Source organism: Chiloscyllium plagiosum, chromosome 30 (assembly GCF_004010195.1).
Source record: "Chiloscyllium plagiosum isolate BGI_BamShark_2017 chromosome 30, ASM401019v2, whole genome shotgun sequence".
NCBI lineage: Eukaryota > Metazoa > Chordata > Chondrichthyes > Orectolobiformes > Hemiscylliidae > Chiloscyllium > Chiloscyllium plagiosum.
In genome coordinates this window covers 18,581,330-18,602,852 of record NC_057739.1, presented here as the reverse complement: position 1 = coordinate 18,602,852, position 21,523 = coordinate 18,581,330, and the positions used below count along the sequence as shown (strand labels likewise).

Here is a 21,523-nt window from a genome sequence, read left to right as displayed (position 1 = left end):
CTAAACTAAGTATGTATCACATCATGGGGTCGCTTTGCTACTACCATCATCTTTAACTATAGGGATTTTTAGGGCTTGCTTGTAGCCTGGTGTGGTAGCAGAAGATGATGTCCTGACCTACCTAGGAGAGACCCATCAATTGGACAAGATGTAGTTTGTTGTAAATCATATGAAACCACCACAACTTTTCTTTTAATTTTCTCATTTTTGGTTTGGAACTTTGTGCTGAAGTTGAGAATTGAACTTTGAACATAAACAGCAGGGTGTTTTAAAAAATGGTAGAGAATAAAGATAGATATTTACTGTAAGGCACTAACCTAGAAAGATAATGCAGGTTAATTACTGTAGATGACTCTGTACTGAGCTGTTGCTATGCTCAGGGAGTGGGAGCTGATTGGATGTTGAATTGGTCAATCAAGGGAGGACCAGTGCTGGCCAGCCAATGACAGAGAACATTGAAGAAAAAAGAGAAAACAAAGAATTAAGTGGTTCTGACTAGTATTTAGGCAGAGGTAGGTTTATGTTGTGAATTTTTCTGGATGGTGCTGCTTTTGCTCTGCTCTCCCTCCAATTTCATTCCAGTTATCTATATGTTGAATGTTCTGAGAATCCCAGTCTGTAAGAAGTGGATGAAAAATTCTGTTGAGGCAGTGTGCACTGATTGGTGACATTGGAATTCAAGCAAACTATAAAGTCTGATTGTCTGTAATACATCTTATTGTCCAAGGATTTCATCATTGGTATGTATCATTCAAGCAGTTATCAAAGTTACAAATTATGATTATTTTCTTGTGTAATTTATTCATTAACTGTTTCTGTCTGTCACTCTGTAATTGGGGGTTTATTATCAAGAAGATTGAGCTTAGACCATAGATTAGATTAATTTGTTTGCCTGGTTGTTTACCTGGTTTATCTATTTTCCATTAAAGTTGCATTAAAAATAAATTGTTAAGTTTTTTGTTTAATTTACAAACTTGGAGTCCAAGATCCATTCTTCATAAAGACTGGTTCAAGAGGGTTGAGCAAATTTGAGGGTCCTTGAATGTTTTAGTGTTGTGAATCCAGTGATAGTGAGGCTGATTTCATTTGGCTTGCTATCCCTGTGTCATCACAGCATTCCAGATGTTGTTACAGAGGCCATGAGGGGGATTTGGATGTGAGATCTCACTTTTCTGAGCTCCTAAGCAATTCTTCCACCAACTCCAATTGATATCATCATAGTGGATGGTACTTATACCACTCACTATTAATTTTCACAGAACTTTTCAGACTCATATACATCTCCCCCCAAAATAATATATTTTCTCATTATTAACACTGTACATTTGGGTACATAATTACATTTACCGTCACCCTAATGTAAACTTTGAGGTCTGGAGATCCCTCTAAAATGGAGGAACTTAATCTGTTAGATTTTCATCATGGAGAATACTTCTCTACTGATTCTTTGCAGTATCCAAATTCATTAGACATTGATTAGCCCTACTCAGTGGGGTTGTGTGTACCACAGCTTCAGTCATTGTCAGTCTAGTTTCAATCTGCCTGCGGATCTCAGCTGAAATGTGCAGACTCTGTGTTTCAACTTGTGATTGGTTTAGGCATTGCTTTTGTTTGGCATGACCCCTGTAAGTGTTACTGAGGAATCTTCCCTCCAAATAAGGAAATGGATATGTTGGGGCGGGGGGGGGAGTGGGAGGCACCATTTACAAACATCTGACTTATGCGCCCTCACACTTAAGGACATGATCCCATACAGGGATTTGATTTTAAATATCCGACATGCAAATATTTCACGTTCAGGTCTTTTGGCTGTGTTAATGCGATCTCGCTATAACGTGATTGACAAATTGGAGATACTGTTTCTAAAGCACGAACTTTTAAAATGTGTGTTGGCTACAGTGCAATTACATCGTCAATGCTTTAAGTGCTGTTTCTAAAGCATGGCTTTTCTATAATGCAAGGTTGCGCAAGAATGCAACCATTGCGTTATAGAAGAATTACCTGTAATTATGAATGGCTGTTTGTCTTTCATCGTGTTCTGACTTACTTAAAAATCAACCTGCGAGCAGAATCAAAAATTGACCAAAGACTACTTGGACCTGACTTTTCTGAGTCACCTCAACGTTTAACGTAGAACTTGATTCTGTGGCCAATAAGCTATGTTGGACTCTGAGTTACTTCAGTTATAGATTTGATGCATTCTAGTGAAGTGTACTGTTCATTGGCTATCTCATTGTTTGTATTTCCTCACAAAACTTTCTAATTTTTGCAATCAGAACTTGCTTCATTGATGATAGCATTGAAAAACATATCTTCCATGATAATTTAGTCAGAGGTTTCACAAATGTTGATTTTTTGGAGATCCCATGCCACCACATTCTTAATCAAGGCTCTGGCTCTGTACATAGTGATCTCTAAATGTTCCTGATGTAGTGTCCTGGGGACATCTTTCTGAAGTGCAGCTAGGACAGACAGTCTTTTGTCATGCCCCAAGAAGTTTTTCATGATTGTAAAATGCCTTTGGTGCTCAAACTATGTTTTCATAGCCATCTTGCTGGGCCTTTGGTCTTGTCAATGTTCAGACCCAATATTAACAGATAGTGAGACATTCCTGGTTTTTCATTTGCCCTTGTGGATCTGGTTGAATTGATTATGGTTTGCTGACGATTGTTTGTGCCTGTAAGGCTTCTCTGTTCCATAATGCTGTCAAAGTCTTTTTGTATCTGGTGTCTGACTATGCACTGGGCTAGTTTCTCAGGTACGTCATTTGTGCTTCTGTAACTTCCGAATTGCAATGGAATTTGCTGATCTCTTTTGCCTGGGTTCTCCTCTTAAGATTGCTTCCAGGCCTCTGTCTCACTCATCAGCTGAATAGTTTTCTCAATAGTTAAATCTTCTTTTGACTGCAATAAATTTGACAAAACTCACCAACAATTGTATCCTTTAAAAATTCTTACTTCAAATCATCATGGTTGCATTTCTCTGCTAATCTAGAGACATCTTTAATGAAATCATTTATGGATTCTCCTGGATGCTGAATTCTTCAATTAAAGCTTCAATTAAATGTTTTCAGAACATTTTCAAAAATATCTCTTGCTTCTTTAACCCTTTGATGAGTTTGAACATCACAGCTATACTTCCAGTTGTATACAAATATATATTTACTTATTCAGCTTCTAACTTACTATCTAGTTGAAATCTATATTTAACAACAATTTTTTTCAGGATGTTCAGTTCTAAATTCTGTTTGGTCAATCTCTAGATTTAAACTTTCCTGGCAATAACATGTTTGGGCTGGGCATCATCCTCCTGCCTCACACCAAATCTGAGATCCTGTGATTATTTCTGCCACATCTTCCTATGTGGTTATACATTATCCTTACCTGAAAGGCTCTACACTGTGGTAATTGTTGTGCAGTTGCCCAGTGTTGATATACTGGACGGCTTTCCTGCCCCTTGCAGCTAAAAAGGAAGATTCTCAACTTTCAAAGTTTGTGCGAAGATTTGTAGCTCGGGTGCTCGTTGTTGTGGTTCTGTTCGCCGAGCTGGAAGTTTTTGTTGCAAACGTTTCGTCCCCTGGCAAGACGACATCATCAGTGCTTGGGAGCCTCCTGCGAAGCGCTTCTTTGATGTTTCCTCCGGTGTTGGCTACTAAGGATAGCTGGTTGTGTCGTTTCGTGGCTAGTTGATGTTCATGTATGCGGATTGTTAGCTGTCTTCCTGTTTGTCCTATATAGTGTTTTGTGCAGTCCTTGCATGGTATTTTGTACACAACATTGGTTTTGCTCATGTTGGGTATCGGGTCCTTCGTTCTGGTGAGTTCACCAACTCACTGTAACTATCGAAATGCTTAACAAAATTATAGATGTATTAACTACTACTAATTAACTGTCCAACTATAATAACATGCCATAAACACACCCTTTGCGAAAGCAAATTCAGTAAAACAGATTGTCTCACATGCAATTCCAGTAGCAGGAAGGGAACCCCAGCTTTCAGCTGTAACAGAGACAGGAATAAGAGCTTCCATATCCAGTTTCAAGTCCCCAGCAATTGCTGAAAACTGAAACTGAAAATCCTGGTTCTGTAGGAGCTTGAACCCATCCATTCATAAGACAATAAGACCATAAGACATAGAAGTGGAAGTAAGGCTATTCGGCCCATCAAGTCCACTCTGCCATTTAATCATGGCTGATGGGCATTTCAACTCCACTTACCCGCATTCTTCCCGTAGCCCTTAATTCCTTGTGACATCAAGAATTTATCAATCTCTGCCTTGAAGACATTTAGCATCCCGGCCTCCACTGCACTCCGTGGCAATGAATTCCACAGGCCCACCACTCTCTGGCTGAAGAAATGTCTCCGCATTTCTCTTCTGAATTGACCCCCTCTAATTTTAAGGCTGTGCCCATGGGTCCTAGTCTCCTCGCCTAACGGAAACAATTTCTTAGCTTCCACCTTTTCCAAGCCATGTATTATCTTGTAAGTTTCTATTAGATCTCCCCTTAACCTTCTAAACTCCAATGAGTACAATCCCAGGATCCTCAGCCGTTTCTCGTATGTTAGACCTACCATTCCAGGGATCATCCATGTGAATCTCTGCTTGACACGCTCCAGTGCCAGTATGTCCCTCCTTAGGTGTGGGGCCCAAATCTGGACACAATACTCCAAATGGGGCCTAACCAGAGCTTTATAAAGTCTCAGTAGCACATTATTGCTTTTATATTCCAACCCTCTTGAGATAAATGACAACATTGCATTCGCTTTCTTAATCATGCATTAAACCTGCATGTTTACCTTTAGAGAATCCTCGACTAGCACTCCCAGATCCCTTTGTACTTTGGCTTTATGAATTTTCTCACCATTTAGAAAGTAGTCCATGCTTGTATTCTTTTTTCCAAAGTGCAAGACATCGCATTTGCTGAACTTCATCAGCCATTTCCTGGACCACTCTCCCAAACTATCTAGATCCTTCTGCAGCCTCCCCACTTCCTCAGTACTACCTGCCTGTCCCCCTAACTTCGTATCATCGGCAAACTTTGCTAGAATGCCCCCAGTCCCTTCATCCAGATCATTAACATATAACGTGAACAGCTGCGGTCCCAACACTGAACCCTGTGGGACACCACTTGTCACCGGCTGCCATTCCAAAAAAGAACCCCTTATCCCAACTCTCTGCCTTCTGTCAGACAGCCAATCCTCAATCCATGCCAATAGCTCACCTCGAATACCATGGGCCCTCACCTTACTCAGCAGCCTCCCATGTGGCACCTTATCAAAGGCCTTTTGGAAGTCTAGCTAGATCACATCCACTGGGTTTCCCTGGTCTAACCTACTTGTCACCTCTTCAAAGAATTCTAACAGGTTTGTCAGGCACAACCCCCCCTACTAAATCCATGCTGACTTGTTCTAATCCGACCCTGCTCTTCCAAGAATTTAGAAACCTCATCCTTAACGATGGATTCTTGAATTTTACCAACAACCGAGGTTAGGCTAATTGGCCTATAATTTTCCATCTTTTGTCTTGATCCTTTCTTGAACAATGGGATTACAACAGTGATCTTCCACTCATCCGGGACTTTCCCTGACTCCAGTGACTTTTGAAAGATCTCAACCAATGCCTCCACTATTTCCTCAGCCACCTCCCTCAGAACTCTAGGATGTAGCCCATCGGGGCAAGGAGATTTGTCAATTTTAAGACCTTTTAGCTTTTCTAGCATTATCTCTTTTGTAATGGCAACCATACTCAACTCAGCCCCCTGACTCCCTTTAATTGTTGGGATATTACTCATGTCTTCCACTGTGAAGACTGATGCAAAGTACTTATTAAGTTCTCCAGCTATTTCCTTTTCTCCCATCACTAGCCTTCCAGCACCAGTTTGAAGTGGCCCAATGTCTACTTTTGCCTGTGGTTTGTTTCTTATGTATTGAAAGAAACTTTTACTATTCAGGCTGCTTTCATTGTCCCAATTTTCTGAAAATACCCAAGACCTCACAAGCTGTTTATTTGGTTTGAACAGACTGTTTTGCAACTCTGTTTCAATCTTTATTCATAAAAAATACACACACAAAATACACTTCTTAAAGCTAGTATCCTCACAAATAAATAATGCCCTTTTAATCATGGTTTTCTAGCTTTAAGAGATAGATGTCTCCTTTAATGTTGGATTTTGTTTTGGATGATTCCTGCAGTCACAATATAATCTTTTAATTTTCTTCTTCTGTAAGACCAAGGCACTTGATCTGCCACTTTAATTATGTCCTTGTCATGTCCCAGGGATTGCATCCTCCATTTAAGTTCATTTTTTGGCGCTTGATTTCCCACAGTGCAGTTGTGGTGCTCTCTCACGATGGTCGGTGATGCTCAATCTAAGCTGTAACCAGTTTCCTCACTTTTCACTTTCTCAGCCTGTAATTTTTTTTTGAAGGTTTTCCATTGCCCATCAGGGATTTTCATTTTACTGACAGAATGTCTGGAGTCTGTTTGCTCTCAGGCTGTATTCTGACTTGGAGTTGCTCCAAAATACTACCGCCACATAATGCAGTCTGTATCTGCTTCAGAGTAACTAATTCTCCTCTCCTGCTGCTACCTGCTCTTACCAGGTGTTATGACCAGACTCTGGTTGTAGTAGTGCCAGACAGGATACCCCAAATTGTTACACTCCTGCATCCAGAGGGATGAACTGGCTCCACTTCCTTCTGCTCTTTTATTTACATGGTTGATAACAACAAGGTTAGTTTTTTTTTAAATCCATATATCTCACAATACTTGAGAGCCTGTAATAAGTTGAGCATTTCCTTCTTCACTGTGGCATACTGTCTCCAATGCTTGTTTAATTGTTTGAAGGAGTGCCTGATTGATCTCTGTATCCCAGATTCAGCTTCCTGAAGAAGGACAGCCTTTGCCCTAATGTCACTCACCTTGATGTCCACTTTAAATGCTTAGTATAAGTTTGGAGCTGCAAGCACTGGGTCACTTACTAAAATGGCCATTAACACTTTGAAAACTGCCTGACATTTCTCAGTCCCTATTGCTTCTGCTTTTTCTGCAGAGAATCAGTCAATATTGTGGTCAGTGTGTTAAAGTTTGGGATGGATTTTCAGTAGAACCTACATGTTCCCAATATCCTCATAATTTCCTGTATTGTTGTGCGCATAAGGCACTGTGCTGCTGGCTGTACCTTTGCAACCCTGGGCAGTATTTGTCCTTGACCCACTGTGTGTCCTGCATAGGTCACTGAGTCTTAGCAAACTCATTTTTTATGCAATTGGCCACTAGGCCAGCTGATTGTATTTTGTGGTAGAGTGTATCCGGTTGTTCCAAACTTAAGTGTTTCTTAAATTTTGTACAGAAGCAAGCCAGTTAGATACATAACCCAATTATATAAATCTGATGCTGTCTGGTTCATCAGCCTATGAAAGGTGATTGGGGCATGTCACACTTGAATTGATGTGAATCAATACTGATAAAACCCACCTGGTATTACAAAGGCAGGATTTTGTTTGAGCAAGCGAAGATATGCTGGTGATTGTCGAAGAATGTGAATTCCAATTTTTTTTTAGATTAGATTACTTATTGTGTGGAAACAGGCCCTTCGGCCCAACAAGTCCACACCGACCCGCCGAAGCGCAACCCACCCAGACCCATTCCCCTACATTTACCCCTTCACCTAACACAACGGGAAATTTAGCATGGCCAATTCACCTAACCTGCACATTTTTGGACTGTGGGAGGAAACCGGAGCACCTGGAGGAAACCCACGCAGACACGGGGAGAATGTGCAAACTCCACACAGTCAGTCGCCTGTTTGGCTTCAACGAATCAGCAGTGTCATACTGTGCATACTAATTGCATCTGTGATGTGTTCGGTCAAGCAACTGTCACGAGAACAAGCAAAACCTGAATTTTCAATTTCACATTCCATAGCTAGCACTGGAAGATACAAGCTTACAGCTGCCAGATTCTCATATTGAAATGTAAGAACGCAAGGACATGGTTGTGTTAGAAAAAGAATCATTTTCTTTGGGGCAGATGGGGCACATTGGTGGCTTACTGGAATAATTCTATTTCTAATGTAGCACTAATACTTTAGTTGTGCAATACACAATTGTTTAATGTTAGATACTTCAGAGTTCCTCATGCAATTAGGAAGCCTGAGTGTCACACTGAGGCTTTGCTGTGATGAATGTACTGGTTTGGGAGTTCCTTCAAAAAAAACTTGTGTTACCTTTCTTCCCAGTCTCCATAGATTATCTTACATGGAGATCACTGTGCTGAGGTTTAAGGATCGCTGCCAGGCTATCTATAGTCAAGGAGTCGATAGTTTGTGATAGATGCGCAATGCGTGGTGATTGTAACTGCTTGTTTCCTGGAATTTCTAAAGAGGCTGCTCATTTCTCACATGGCGCTGGCACTGAAAATTAAAGTACAGGAGTTTAACAGCGCCAGAGAACATATATTCACAAAGGTTATTTTCAATAATGGCTATGTGCCCTCAATAATTTATCTCCTTCCTCTGCCTCCCATTACATCTCAGAACAGTCCCAACTTCCACAGCTGAGGTGATATGAGCCTACTCTGTAGTTGACTCTGGCTCAGAGCCCCTCAGGCCTTTGGATCTAGAGGGTCCATGCCTGTTGAGAGCCTACAGCCCAGATGCAGGCCCACACTCCTTGGCTTGAATTTCTGCAGGCTTTGGGATCACGGTTAGTGGGAGCTGGATGATCTTCTACAGTATCCTGAGAAGAGCCTTTTGGGGTTTTGTGTCTGGTTCTTCCTCTCTGTGGGTGTTTCCCTGTGAGAGCAGGGTACTGGAGGGTGGTGCAGGTCTCCCAGCCCCTTTTCATTTTGCCATTGATGTTGAGCTCCTTTGGTTAGAGCGATGATGTGCAGCCCCACACCCATCTGCGACAGACACTGAGTGTTTTGGGCCTGTACTTGGAGACAGCCAGGCACACACAAGCCAGAGTCAGCATGGTACTGATCACATTAATGGATTCCTTCATTCCTCGATCTAATCTACCTGCACCTCGGACAAACCTACTTGCTGTTTCTGTGCCTGTCTTTGCATTCTGTCAAGTCATTAAAGACCAAGACCTCGGGATCATCAAATGCATGGGACTGAGCTGGTGTGTGGTCTCTGGCAGTCCTCCCCCTGTCACAAGTCTGAGACTGCAGAGACATGTCAGTGAAGCATGCACCAGAATGTGCATGCTTCACTCTGTTCTGGAAATATAACCCACTGAGGTGGAACTCTCCAAGCTGGTGCCTGAGGCTGCTGAAAGCCTTGCCAGTGCATCCACCAAAGATACAGTAACTTCCTCCTCTGAGATGGAGTGGAACTGATGGTGTCAGTTGCTACCTGTTCCAGAGATTCACTGGGTGTTGCAAGCACTTCCTTAGGATTACAGAGGGTATTGTTTGTCTAAAAATGGCAGGGGGTGGTCCTGAATGTAAGATAGCAGAGAGATGATGGAGGCCCTGTGGAGCACAAGAGGATCATGTATCTTTTTCCTGCCCTGTTCCTCCTTACTCAGGGCACAGCACTGACCTGAGCTATTCTCTGGACCCAAGTTTGGTTGGTCTTATCGGGTGGCCTCCTGTGGTGGTCACCTGGAAAAAGCACTGCCTTCTTTTTCCACCACCTAATTCACAAATTTCTCCAGCTCCTGTCCACAAAATGGCTTACAAGCTTTCCTCTGTTCCATAATGGCCAAGTACTATAGTGTCACCACAATGGGAAAGGTCACTCCAAGCCAAGACCTCAGAATATTTTAAGGTCACCTCAGCAGGTTAGCACCTCCAACAGTGCTGCTTGTCATTGCTATGTCAGTCAGTTGACAGGTTGAAACCAGCACTCATAGCACAGGCAAGATTGCTGTCAACTGATTGAAGCTAATAGGTAAATATTGATGACCATAATAAGATGGTATTAGCCACTACTTGTTTTCTCAATTACACCTATACGGTGATGATACCTTAATAACATTATTTTACTTTAACCCTGAAGGTAGTGACTTGTGTCAGTCTGATAGAAGAAACCCTCCAGGTTCCTTCTCAAGTGACCAGTTATCATTTAGGCCTTTGACAATGGCAATTCTGGCTTGGTCAGATCCGGAATGTCATCACACTCAAATGTAAAACCAATTCTCATTTCCTTTCAACGCAAGTGCAGGACCTGACTGACCTTGTTCCTTTCCCAGTTCTGAGGCTGGAGATGTTAAGGTCTAATGCAGTGCCCCACCACTCTTCTGAATGATCCCCAATGACTTTGCGCAGACTAGGATACAAACTTCGCACATTCACGGTCTGTGTGGCTTAGTGACAAAATGGCTGAGCTTCTTACCTACTGGGATTTCTGATACTAACTTCTTGCACCTGATGCATATTATCAAGTCCATTCTTGCAGGTTGTAAACGGTTTAAAATTTTCTTGTTAGCAAGTTTTGAGAAGATTTGTAGCTCAGGTTAAGCTTCTGGATGTAAATTTGCTTGCTGAGCTAAGAGGTTCATTTTCAGATGTTTTGTCACCGTACTAGGTAACATCAACAATGAACCTTCAGTGGAGTACTGGTGTTAGTGACCCACTTTCTATTTATCACATAAATAGAAAGCAGGTCACTAACACCAGTGCTTCACCAGAGGTTCACTGATGATGTTACCTAGCATGGTGATGAAATGTCTGAAAATGAACCTTCCAGCTCAGCAAGCAAACATGCATCCAAAGTTTTCTTGTGACTATAAAATACAACTGCAGCTCTTAAATAGCTTCAAAAGGTAGACGTTCATAGGGAAGCTGGAATACCACAGGAGCCATGGGTCAGCGGTCAAATTAACTGAACTATAGAGCATGGATTAAAAATGATGTATGATCCTTGTGTATCTCAAATGCTTGTTTACTCTCTGCATAATTAGCATTCTTCTCTGTGAATGAATTTTCCAGTTTTTACAATATGTTGGGTGAACAAAGTGATGTTCACTCTTCATAAACATACCATGAAATTCAGGACTTGGCTATTTATCACATTGAGCACAACTGATTGCAAGCATGTGGTAGCATGTGGTAGCAATTGACACCATTTTTATTCATTTCTCTAAAATCAGTCTACATCAATGTTCAAAGTTATTTTTTTCCCATCATCACAGACAAATTAATGGCATGGGAGAAAATGCGAGCTACCAGAAAACTTTAATTATGCTGGTAGATCTGCTGCAAGCAGTATTATTAGCCATGCTGTTCAGCTATGCTCTCCATTTTTTGATGTTTTTTCTACTCTACTCCATGTTGGTTTTATGTCCCAAAAGATGACCATTTAGTCTGTCAAGGACCTTGATGTCCTTCCTAAGTGTGGTGCCCAGAATTACACAGGACGAGCCAAGGCCGAAGTCTTTTTTTGTTTATTCACTCATATAATGCTGGCTTGCCAGCATTTATTACCCAGGAGAAAGTGAGGTCTGCAGATGCTGGAGATCAGAGCTGAAAATGTGTTGCTGGAAAAGCGCAGCAGGTCAGGCAGCATCCAGGGAACAGGAGAATCGACGTTTCGGGCATAAGCCCTTCTTCAGGGCTTATGCCCGATGCTGCCTGACCTGCTGCGCTTTTCCAGCAACACATTTTCAGCATTTATTACCCATCCTGAGTTACCCCGGAGAAGCTGTCATCTTGAATCACTGCAGTCCACCTGCTGTGCGTTGACCCACAATACCCTTAGAGAGGGAATTCCAGGATTTTGATGCACAAACAGTGAAGGAAAGGCGGTAAATTTCCAAGTCAGAATTGTGAGTGCCTTGGAGGGGAATTTGTAAGTGATGGTGTTCCCATGTCTCTGTTGCCCTTGTCCTTCGAGATGGAAGTGGTCATAGGTTTGGAAGGTGCTGTCTAAGTGGTCAGTTTATGAAAGCTTAGCGAAATTTCCTTATGTTTTTATACTCAGCATCCTGTTTAGAAAGCCATAACTCTGCTCCTTTGAAATTTTTATACATACCTCCTCTGATTCTTCTGCTGAAGCAGCACACAGCTCCCCGCAACCTCACTCCCCCCCCACTCCCGCCACCACCACCACCACTTAATATAGCATTAATTAAGTTATTCAGTTTCTCCAAGTTTATTTCTGTCAAAGTGCAATACTTCACACTCAAACTTTATAAAACTAAATTGCTTCTGCCATCGTCTGTCCATTTCACCAGTTTACCAATGTCTTCACATCTGGTCTACTGCTAACCTTTGGATTTCCAAAATTCTGTATGACCCAAATTTTTTGTGATTTGCTGTTCAGGAGTCAAAGCTTTGTTCATCAGCATTAAGCATGCTCTTAGTTCACGCTTTGGATCTTGATGCTTCTGGCAAGACCTGTATTGATTTTGTTGGATATGGACTCCACTGGCTACGCCAGGATTGCCCTGGAGGAAGTGGTGATGAGCAACCTTCTAGACCACTGTAATCCTGGGGGTACAGAAACATAGTGCTGTTTTTGAAGGGGTTTCAAGATTTTCACCCAGTGACTATGAAAAGTAAAGGCTTCCTTTTGTCGTTCATCCTTAAGCCATCAGCTTCTACATTTGGGTAGCCTGTTTGACTTGTTTGTTAATTGACAACCACATTGTTTGGAGACTTGCTTGGCATAGGTGGACAGGGGAAGGTGGTTGATTTTCTTCCTGAAAGGAATTACAACAGTCTAGCAGATTCGTGGCCACCATTTTACTGATACAGGTTTGTTGAACTGAGTTCCAATTCTCAAACTATTATGGGATTTGAATTTATGATCTCTGGATTAGAAGTCCAGTAACACAGCACTTGGTCCACATCCCTGTAAACCCTTTCTATTCATATATCCATCGAGATGTCTTTTAAATGTTGTAATTGTACCAACCTCCACCACTTCCTCTGGCAGCTCATTCCATATACACACCACCCTTTGCATGAAAACGTCGTCCCTTAGGTCCATTTTCAATCTTTCCCCTCTCACGTTAAACCTATGCCATCTAGTTTTTGACCTGATTAATTTTATAATATATTGATACCTCCAAAGATCTGGGCATTTCATTTTTGCTTATTTATTTTTTCATGGATTTATTTTGTTTTAGGTCTTAGTTCAACAATGTCAATGTTTCTCAGTATACGCCCATTTGAGGTTAAGTTCAAATATTTCTCCTCTTCATCTTGGATGCCTTACTGTACTGCAGACACAACTACTGATCCCATGCAAACAAACAGATTGGGATAGAAAATCACATTATTGGTGTTTCAAAGAAAAATGCCAAATTTAAAAATCAATGTATGCGGTTATTTTTCTAGTTTTGCCTCTAGGTTGTGGCAACTTTCAAAAGCACTGCCTTTTGGTGTCTGGAGTTCTCATGATTCAGATCAAAGAGTCATTGAGTCATAGAGACGTACAGCACAGAAACAGACCCTTCGGTCCTACTCGTCCATGCTGACCAGATATCCTAAATTAATCTAGTCCTATTTGCCAGCACTTGGTCCACATCCCTGTGAACCCTTTCTATTCATATATCCATCCAGATGTCTTTTAAAAGTTGTAATTGTACCAACCTCCACCACTTCCTTTGGCAGCTCATTCCATATACACACCACCCTTTGCACAAAAACGTTGTCCCTTAGGTCCATTTTCAATCTTTCCCCTCTCACGCTAAACCTATGCCATCTAGTTTTGACAGCCCCACCCCAGGGAAAAGTCCCTGTTTACCATCTTCCACAATTCCAACTATTTCAGCGCAAAATCTCCAAATAGTAGCTTTCTTTATCTATTTTTGTAATCGACTGGACTCTAAATAAGAGGCTGTTTTGAAATGATGCAGAAACGATGCAAGTTTTATTGAACTTGTGTTACCATGACATCTGTGGTAGATGGGCAACTGTGAACTTCAACAACTTAATCTGGCAACATTCATGCCATTTTCTAAAGAATGCTTTCTGTTTAAAAAAAAACGAATTAAAGATCTTTGATCAGTTCAAACTACTTGAATGAAATTTGAGTCATATTTTCTTTGCAAGTTAGAACAATGGGAACCAATTTATGTCTTGTAAAACTGGAAGATTTTTGAAAGGTCATGTGATGGTGATCATCAATTGTCTGGATGGGAATTAAAATCTAAGAAGATACCAGCATATAAATTAATTTTTGCCTCAAAAATTACCACTTGAAACATACACCAAGTATAAAATTGAATTGCTGGTCATGGGCGTGGGTGGTCACCGTTTTGAAATGGTCATAAGCATCTGACACAAAGAGTGGGTCTGTCTTACAGTCTTGTGCATTTTTACAGCATAAACACCTGCTTAATCTTTTGTGCCCATTTATAAGGTGCAGTTAAGTGAATGGAGGTAAAAATTGATACAAACTACTAATACATATTCTGGCTGCACAAGGGAATCAAATCATATGGCGAGTATATGCAGAAACATTAAATTTGGGCATGGAGCAACTGGATTGTTTTATACACTGGGTGAATTTATACAAAGCAATTTTTCAATCTGTGAAATTTTAATAAATGAATGGCTCTTTTTTGAAGTGTTCTACCTCTGGGAATAATGGATAACATTTTTGTTCAAATGAAGGTCTTTCGAGATGGATAAAACTGAACTATTTACCCTTTGTAATTGTCGTGACCTGTTTATTAGAATCAACTGACTGATTGGGGGCAGAAGGATTCTATCCTGAAGGATTTTGATAATTCTCTTGGGGACCTGTATCAGGTGCCAGCCCACAAATTGGCAGCATTATTAATTTACAGCTCGCTGGGATCTGAACTGCTGACCTCCCTGTTAGCATGCCAGTCACTGTACTCGACAATTGCATCAAATCCTTCATGGTTTATTGGTATTGAAAACCACAAAATATTTCACTTGCTTTTTCTTCCTCCTTGCCTAACTCAGGGTTCAGCTTCCTGAAGTGAACCAGAGGGACATCACTGTTTTATGTGACTTCAAGTAACACGGCGCAGATCAAGAGAATACTGGATATGAATAAATAAGTCACATAGCAATTTGCTTCTCAAGACCTCAAATGTTATCATGAGCAAAGTTCGAAGTTTGATAGCCCTTTGAAACCAAATGTTTAAATACAAAAGTTCAACCATTTGATCCTATTAACCTAATAGTAAGTGCAAGCTTCATTATAAATTTAAACTGTTTTATAACTGAATTCCAGCTTCCCTGTGATTCTTTTTATCCACCACACTTGTGCATTGCAGAATCCCACATGCTATTTTGCTATTCTGCTGGAGTATTGGTCTTAATTTTCCACAGATTAGCAATTTCATACAGAGGCTTATGAATGAAATTTCCGAAGGGAGTTTCCGATGGGAGGGTCCAATCAGAACTCCTTCAAAAAAGTGGATCCATGCTTCCATTCTGAAATGCTTTTGAAGCACAGAAATATCAAAGGAAGGCAAACCATGCTCCCTTTTCACAGCAGTCAGCCAGCATTGTCTGGAATATCAAGGTCCTGCCAGCAACATAGACAGCTGCTGTCAAACTGTGAGTAGATAAGTTAAGTGTGATGGTGGCTGCTGGGAGAGTAGAAGTCTAGATGTATAGGATGCCAAAGTGTCAGATGGGTAGGGCACCAACTGCATAGAGACACAGCTAGGGAGGGATGGGCTGCCATGTATGGGATGCCAGAGAGTAGGTGGAAGGGTGCCAGGTAAGTAGGGCACCAGCTGGATATTGGGTAGGGTGTCAGTCAATAGGACATCAAGTGAGAAGAAGATAGGGTGGTAAGTGCCAAAATAAGCAATGCGTTGTTTAGGATAGGTTGGGTAGGTGGGAGATATTGGGTCTGACAGGGAGTGGGGGAGTAGGGTCCAGCAGCAGGAGGGGATGGGGTTGGCTTGGGTTGGATACAGTGACGGGAGGGTTGAGTTGGTTCCAGTCTGTTGGGAGGCAAGTTTTATTCGGTCTGGTGGCAGGGTTTTGGGTGTAATCCAGTGCGGATGATGTTCAGGTTTACTCTGGTCGGAGAAGAATGGAGATGGGAGAAAGTGAGGACTGCAGATATCGGAGATCAGAGTCAAAAGGTGTGGCGCTGGAAAAACACAGCTGGTCAGGTAGCATCCGAGGATCAAGAGAGTCAACGTTTCAAACATAAGCTGCTATCAGGAATGTTGGGGGATGTGGGTGCAAAGGGGGCTGAGAGATAAATGAGAGGGGGTGGGGTTGGGGGAAGATAGTTGGGAATGCAATAGGTAAATGAAGGTGGGGGTGAAGGTGATAGGTTGGAGAGGAGGGTGGAGTGAATTTATGGGAAGGAAGATGGACAGGTAGGACCGTTCAAGAGGGTGGTGCTGAGTTGGAAAGTTGCATCAGGGATAAGGTAGGGGAGGGGAGATGAGGACGCTGATGAAATCAGCATTGATCCCGTGTGGTTGGAGCGTCCCAAGGCCAAAGATGAGGCATACTTCCTCCATGTGTTGGGTGGCTAGGATTTGGCGGTGGAGGAGGAGGCCTAGGACTTGCATGTCCGTGGCGGACTAGGAGGGGGAGTTGAAGTGATCGACCACAGGGTGTTGGGATTTGTTTAGTGCTTGTGTCCCAGAGATGTTCTCTGAAATATTTCGCAAGTTAAAGGAGGAGACCACATCGAGAGCAATGGTCACAGTAGATGAAATGTTTAGAGGTGCAGGAAAACCTCTGTCGGGTATGGAAGAATCCTATGGGACCTTGGTTGCAGGTGAGGGAGGACGTATGGTCGCAGATTTTACACCTCTTGCGGTGGCAAGGGAAGGTGCTGGGAGTGGACACCGGTTTGCTGGAGGGGTGTGGACCTAACAAGGGAGTCGCAGAGGGAATGGTCTCTTGGAACGCAGAAAGGGGTAGGGAAGGAGATATATCTTTGGTGGTGGGTTCTGAGTGTAGGTGGAGGAAATGGCAAAGAATGATCCATTGCATCTGGAGATTGGTGGGGTGGAAGGTGAGCACTGGGGGATTCTGTCCTTATTGTGGTGGGAAGGTTGGGGTTCAAGGGCAATGGTGCAGGAAATGGAGGAGATGTGCTGGAGGGCATTGTTGACCATGTGGGAGGGGAAATTGCGGTCCTTGAAGTAGGAGGCCATTTGGGATGGGTGGGTCAGGGTCTGGGATATGTAAGTGATCTAAGGAAAGTGTTGCTGGTTGTGTCTAAGGTAAGTATGGAGTCAGTTGAATAGTTATTCAGGAGTTAGACTGTGTACTTAATAGTCTAACTTTTCCTGAGGAACTATTTGACTCAATTTTGTGAGAAACCTCCAAGATCTCGGATTGAATTGAAGACTTTCAGAGGGTTTCAGGTGTAGAGAAATTGAACAGCAGAAGATTCAGCATCCTCGAAAAATTCTTCTGAATGTGCTGGGAGAAAGCTTCCGCAGGGTCCCCTTGCACAATCCAATCTATGTTGGAATAACAATTGTCTCACCCTCCGAAAATCTGGGCCAATATTTCTTTCGCCACAATAGGCCAATAATTTGCATAGTGGCTGGAACCTTCTCAATATGTACATTGATCCCACTCGAAGGGAAAACTGTAATTCTGCTTCCTTTCCTCATTGTTAAAACGATAGATTGATTCTCTTGTGTACAAGTGAAGATTAAGGCTTTAGGAACAAGTGACCACAATCATAAAAATTAGAACTAAGTCATTCAGAAGTGAGATCAGGAAGCAGTTCATCAAAGAAGTAGAAACCTAAAATGTTCTCTTTCAAAATGTTGTGGATTCTGTATCAATTTGAAACCATTGAAATATAAGAACATAGAAAATAAGAACACAAGTAGGCCATTAAACCTTGCAAGCCTGCTCTGCATTCAACATGATCATGGCTGATCAACAAAACTCAGTATCCTGTATCCGGTTTCTCTCCATCCATGTTGATTCCTCCAGCTGTAATAACTATATCTGACTCCTTGAAAGCTTTCAAAAACTTGGCCTCCATGTTTTTCTGTGGCAGAGAATTCCACAGGCTCACCATTGCCTGGATGAAGCAATTTCTCCTCGTTCTCAGTCCTAAATGGCCTATCTGCCCGGTTATCCAGAACATCTTGTATTTACCATGTCCGGTCCTGTTAGAATTTTATAGGTTTCATTCTCCTAAGCCCCAGTGAAAACAGTCCGAATCGATCTAATCTCGTCATTTTGTTAGTCCTGCTATCGCAGGAATCAGTCCGCTAAACCCTTGATGCATTCTCTCCATAGCCAGAACAACCTACCTCAGATAGAGAGACCAAAACTAAGATTGATGATTTTCTTTTCAGAGGTTGTCCGTGCTTTAGCCACTTTGACCTGTTTATGTATTAAAACACTTCACCCAAACGCTCTTGTTGGTGAGGCAGACAAAGGACCCAGAATTTGGTTTGCAGTTCAAGTCAATTTTATGAACAAGGTATTTCTGATTTTAAAATTCTGTGTGAGCATTTCCCAAATTCTCACAATATTTACTCTCTGTCAGAGAACGTGGAATAATCCATGTTTGAGCTGGGCTGTTGGAATCTGCTTCCTCCCTGACGTCGGGCTGGCTGTATTCCATGAAGATTGGCCTTGCAGACCAGGGCAGATCTTCTCCTGGCTCTTCTTCGACTTGTCACATGGTCTCCTGCCACAAATCTTGCTGCAAGTCTTCACTGAGGAGGTGGCTTCGAGATGTATGTTTTTATGCCCTCTCACCCTAGACCTTCCAGAACGTTCTGAAGCTTTTGACTAATGGGGTCATGAGCAGGATTCAAAGTATCCAATGGGGTCAGACCAGCCCCCTTCAATTGTTGCTGTGCAGGGGAGGTGTGAAATGCACGCCCTCGGGCACTGGCTGGAAGTGAAGGTGGCAGAAAATCTGAGCGATACTTCAATGTATAACCCTCAGGCTGGTTGTAACTGGTTTCCCCTGAATTTTTGTGACGTCTTTGACCTTGGTTTCCACTGTTCTCTGTAGCTGAAGGCCACTGTTTAATTTAATTCAGTCAATTTTCTGTCAGGCCGGATTTCTTTGGCTGTGCATCAATTTAGAAAGTCTAATTTTGAGCCTGTGGTAGGGGTGTGAAGCAATGTGGGGGAAAGAAAAGTCAAGTAATACAGATCAACTGTGAAAATGCCTTCTAAATTTTTATCCCAATTTGACAGAATTTCAAAGCTTGAAAATTGTCATGACCTCATGGTGAGAACTGTGGGATTTGGGAAGGATTGCTGTGAATCTGGGAATGTGGAAAAATGAGCAATGTTCAGGAATTTCTAATGCTCTACCTTTGCACCAACCTTTTTTGAAGCAGGAATCAGGCCTTAAACAAAATGGTCAGTTAAGATGTATGCACACTTTAAAAGAACACAAGGTTTTAAAGGGTCCTTCTCAGTTAGAGCACCACAGCATCCCAAAATCATAACTCATGACCCCACTGAGGGTCATATCCCACAGTTTTGGAAGTCATGTACCATGATCTATTAGAACGGTAGAATAGATTCACAGGAATAAATGTGTTTTTCCTGTTCCTAATGTTCACATATGTTAAGGCAAACAGATTTTCATAAAATGAAATGAAATCTTTTGACCTGTATTGTGGCAATATTTTAATGCCAGTACTGATAGTCTAAGGTTTGAGCTCAGTAATCAGCCAACCATGTTCTTTAAAAGTTGGAATAATGTTTGACTGTAATAAGGTTTTGTCAGTAAAATAAAACAATGAACTGTAGATTCTGGAGATTTGAAACAAAAACAGAAATTACTGGAGAAACTCAGTAGGTCTGACAGTGTCTGTAGAGAAAGAAATAGGATAACATTTTGATTCCGGTGACCGTTCTTCAGAATGTTCTGATTAAGAGTCACTGGACTTGAAATAATAACTCTGCTTTCTCTCCACAGATGTTGTCAGGCCTGCTGAGTTCCTATAGTAATTTCTGTTCTTGAGGTTTTGCCAGATCTGACTGAGTTCTGATCAAGGGTCAAGTTAAAATCTATTACTCTGTTCCTGAGTTGCTCAGACGCTGATGTATTTCCAGTGCCTAAATTTTATTTCACATTTCTAGTATTAACGCCTTTTAAAGAAACAATCTGCTAGCCTATTCTATTAGTTTAGCAGTATATGATAATACAGCATGCTAACAAAGTTGCTCATTGTTACCAAGTCAGGAGTTAATTATTCTTGCGTGCAAAGTCAGCAAAGTGAATGGAATGATTATTTATTTTAATAAATTACTGTACTGTACTTGTTACTGGTTTGCAGTTTGTTTCATTATTAACTAGTTCAGCAGCACCAACTGCGACTCTGCCGTTTCAAGCCAGGTCACATCTTTGCTTTGAAAGAATTTTGAATTCTTCAGATTTATATCATGCATCAGAGAACTCATACCAACTTCACAGGCTAATAAAGTTACAATGCTACAAAATACATTTGCACCAAATTTCTGGGAATGGTGTGCTTTGTTAGGCTGAAAATTCCGAACAGGTTCTTTAAGACCTGATCAAAATGGTTACAAGAAGATACGCACTTTAATACAAAACAAGTTTATCAACTTAATCTACTGAATATATATTAGAGACATATGCAAACAAACGAGTCATAGAGATGTACAGTATGGAAACAGACCCTTTGGTCCAACCCGTCCATGCCGACCAGATATCCCAACACAATCTAGTCCCACCTGCCAGCACCCGGCCCATATCCCTCCAAACCCTTCCTATTTATATACCCATCCAGATGCCTTTTAAATGTTGCAATTGTACCAGCCTCCACCACTTCCTCTGGCAGCTCATTCCATTCACGTTCCACCCTCTGAGTGAAAACGTTGCCCCTTAGGTCTCTTTTATATCTTTCCCCTCTTACCCTAAAGCTATGCCCTCTAGTTCTGGAGTCCCACACCCCAGGGAAAATACTTTGTCTATTTATCCTATCCATGCCCCTCATGATTTTATAAGGTCACCCCTCAGCCTCCGACGCTCCAGGGAAAACAGCCCCAACCTGTTCAGCCTCTCCCTATAGCTCAAATCCTCCGAGCCTCCCAACATCCTTGTAAATCTTTTCTGAACCCTTTCAAGTTTCACAACGTCTTGCTGATAGGAAGGAGACAAGAATTGCACGCAATATTCCAACAGTGGCCTAACCAATGTCCTGTACAGCTGGAACATGACCTCCCAACTCCTGTATTCAATACTCTGACCAATAAAGGAAAGCATACCAAACGCCTTCTTCACTATCCTATCTACCTGAGACTCCACTTTCAAGGAGCTATGAACCTGCACACCAAGGTCTCTTTGTTCAGCAGCACTTCCTAGGACCTTACCATTAAGTCCTGTAAAGATTTGCTTTCCCAAAATGCAGCACCTCACATTTATCTAAATTAAACTCCATCTGACACTTCTCAACCTATTGGCTCATCTATTCAAGATCTCATTGTAATCTGAGGTAACCTTCTTCACTGTCCACTACACCTCCAACTTTGGTGTCGTCAGCAAACTTACTAACTGTACCTCTTATGCTCACATCCAAATCATTTATGTAAATGATGATAGGTAGTGGACCCAGCACTGATCCTTGTGGCATTCCACTGGTCACA

At 41.8% G+C, this 21,523-nt stretch overlaps 1 protein-coding gene and 1 long non-coding RNA gene across 2 annotated transcripts in view; both read left to right on the top strand.

Annotated features, from left to right (window-relative positions):
• Window positions 1–21,523, top strand: part of LOC122564606 (collagen alpha-1(I) chain-like) — a 378,414-nt gene that overhangs the window by 11,023 nt on the left and 345,868 nt on the right. The window lies entirely within an intron of this gene.
• On the top strand, window positions 552–19,020 carry LOC122564771. Its single transcript, XR_006315997.1, has 3 exons — window positions 552–740; window positions 14,894–15,116; window positions 18,435–19,020. It is a non-coding gene; the product is annotated as an uncharacterized LOC122564771 (long non-coding RNA).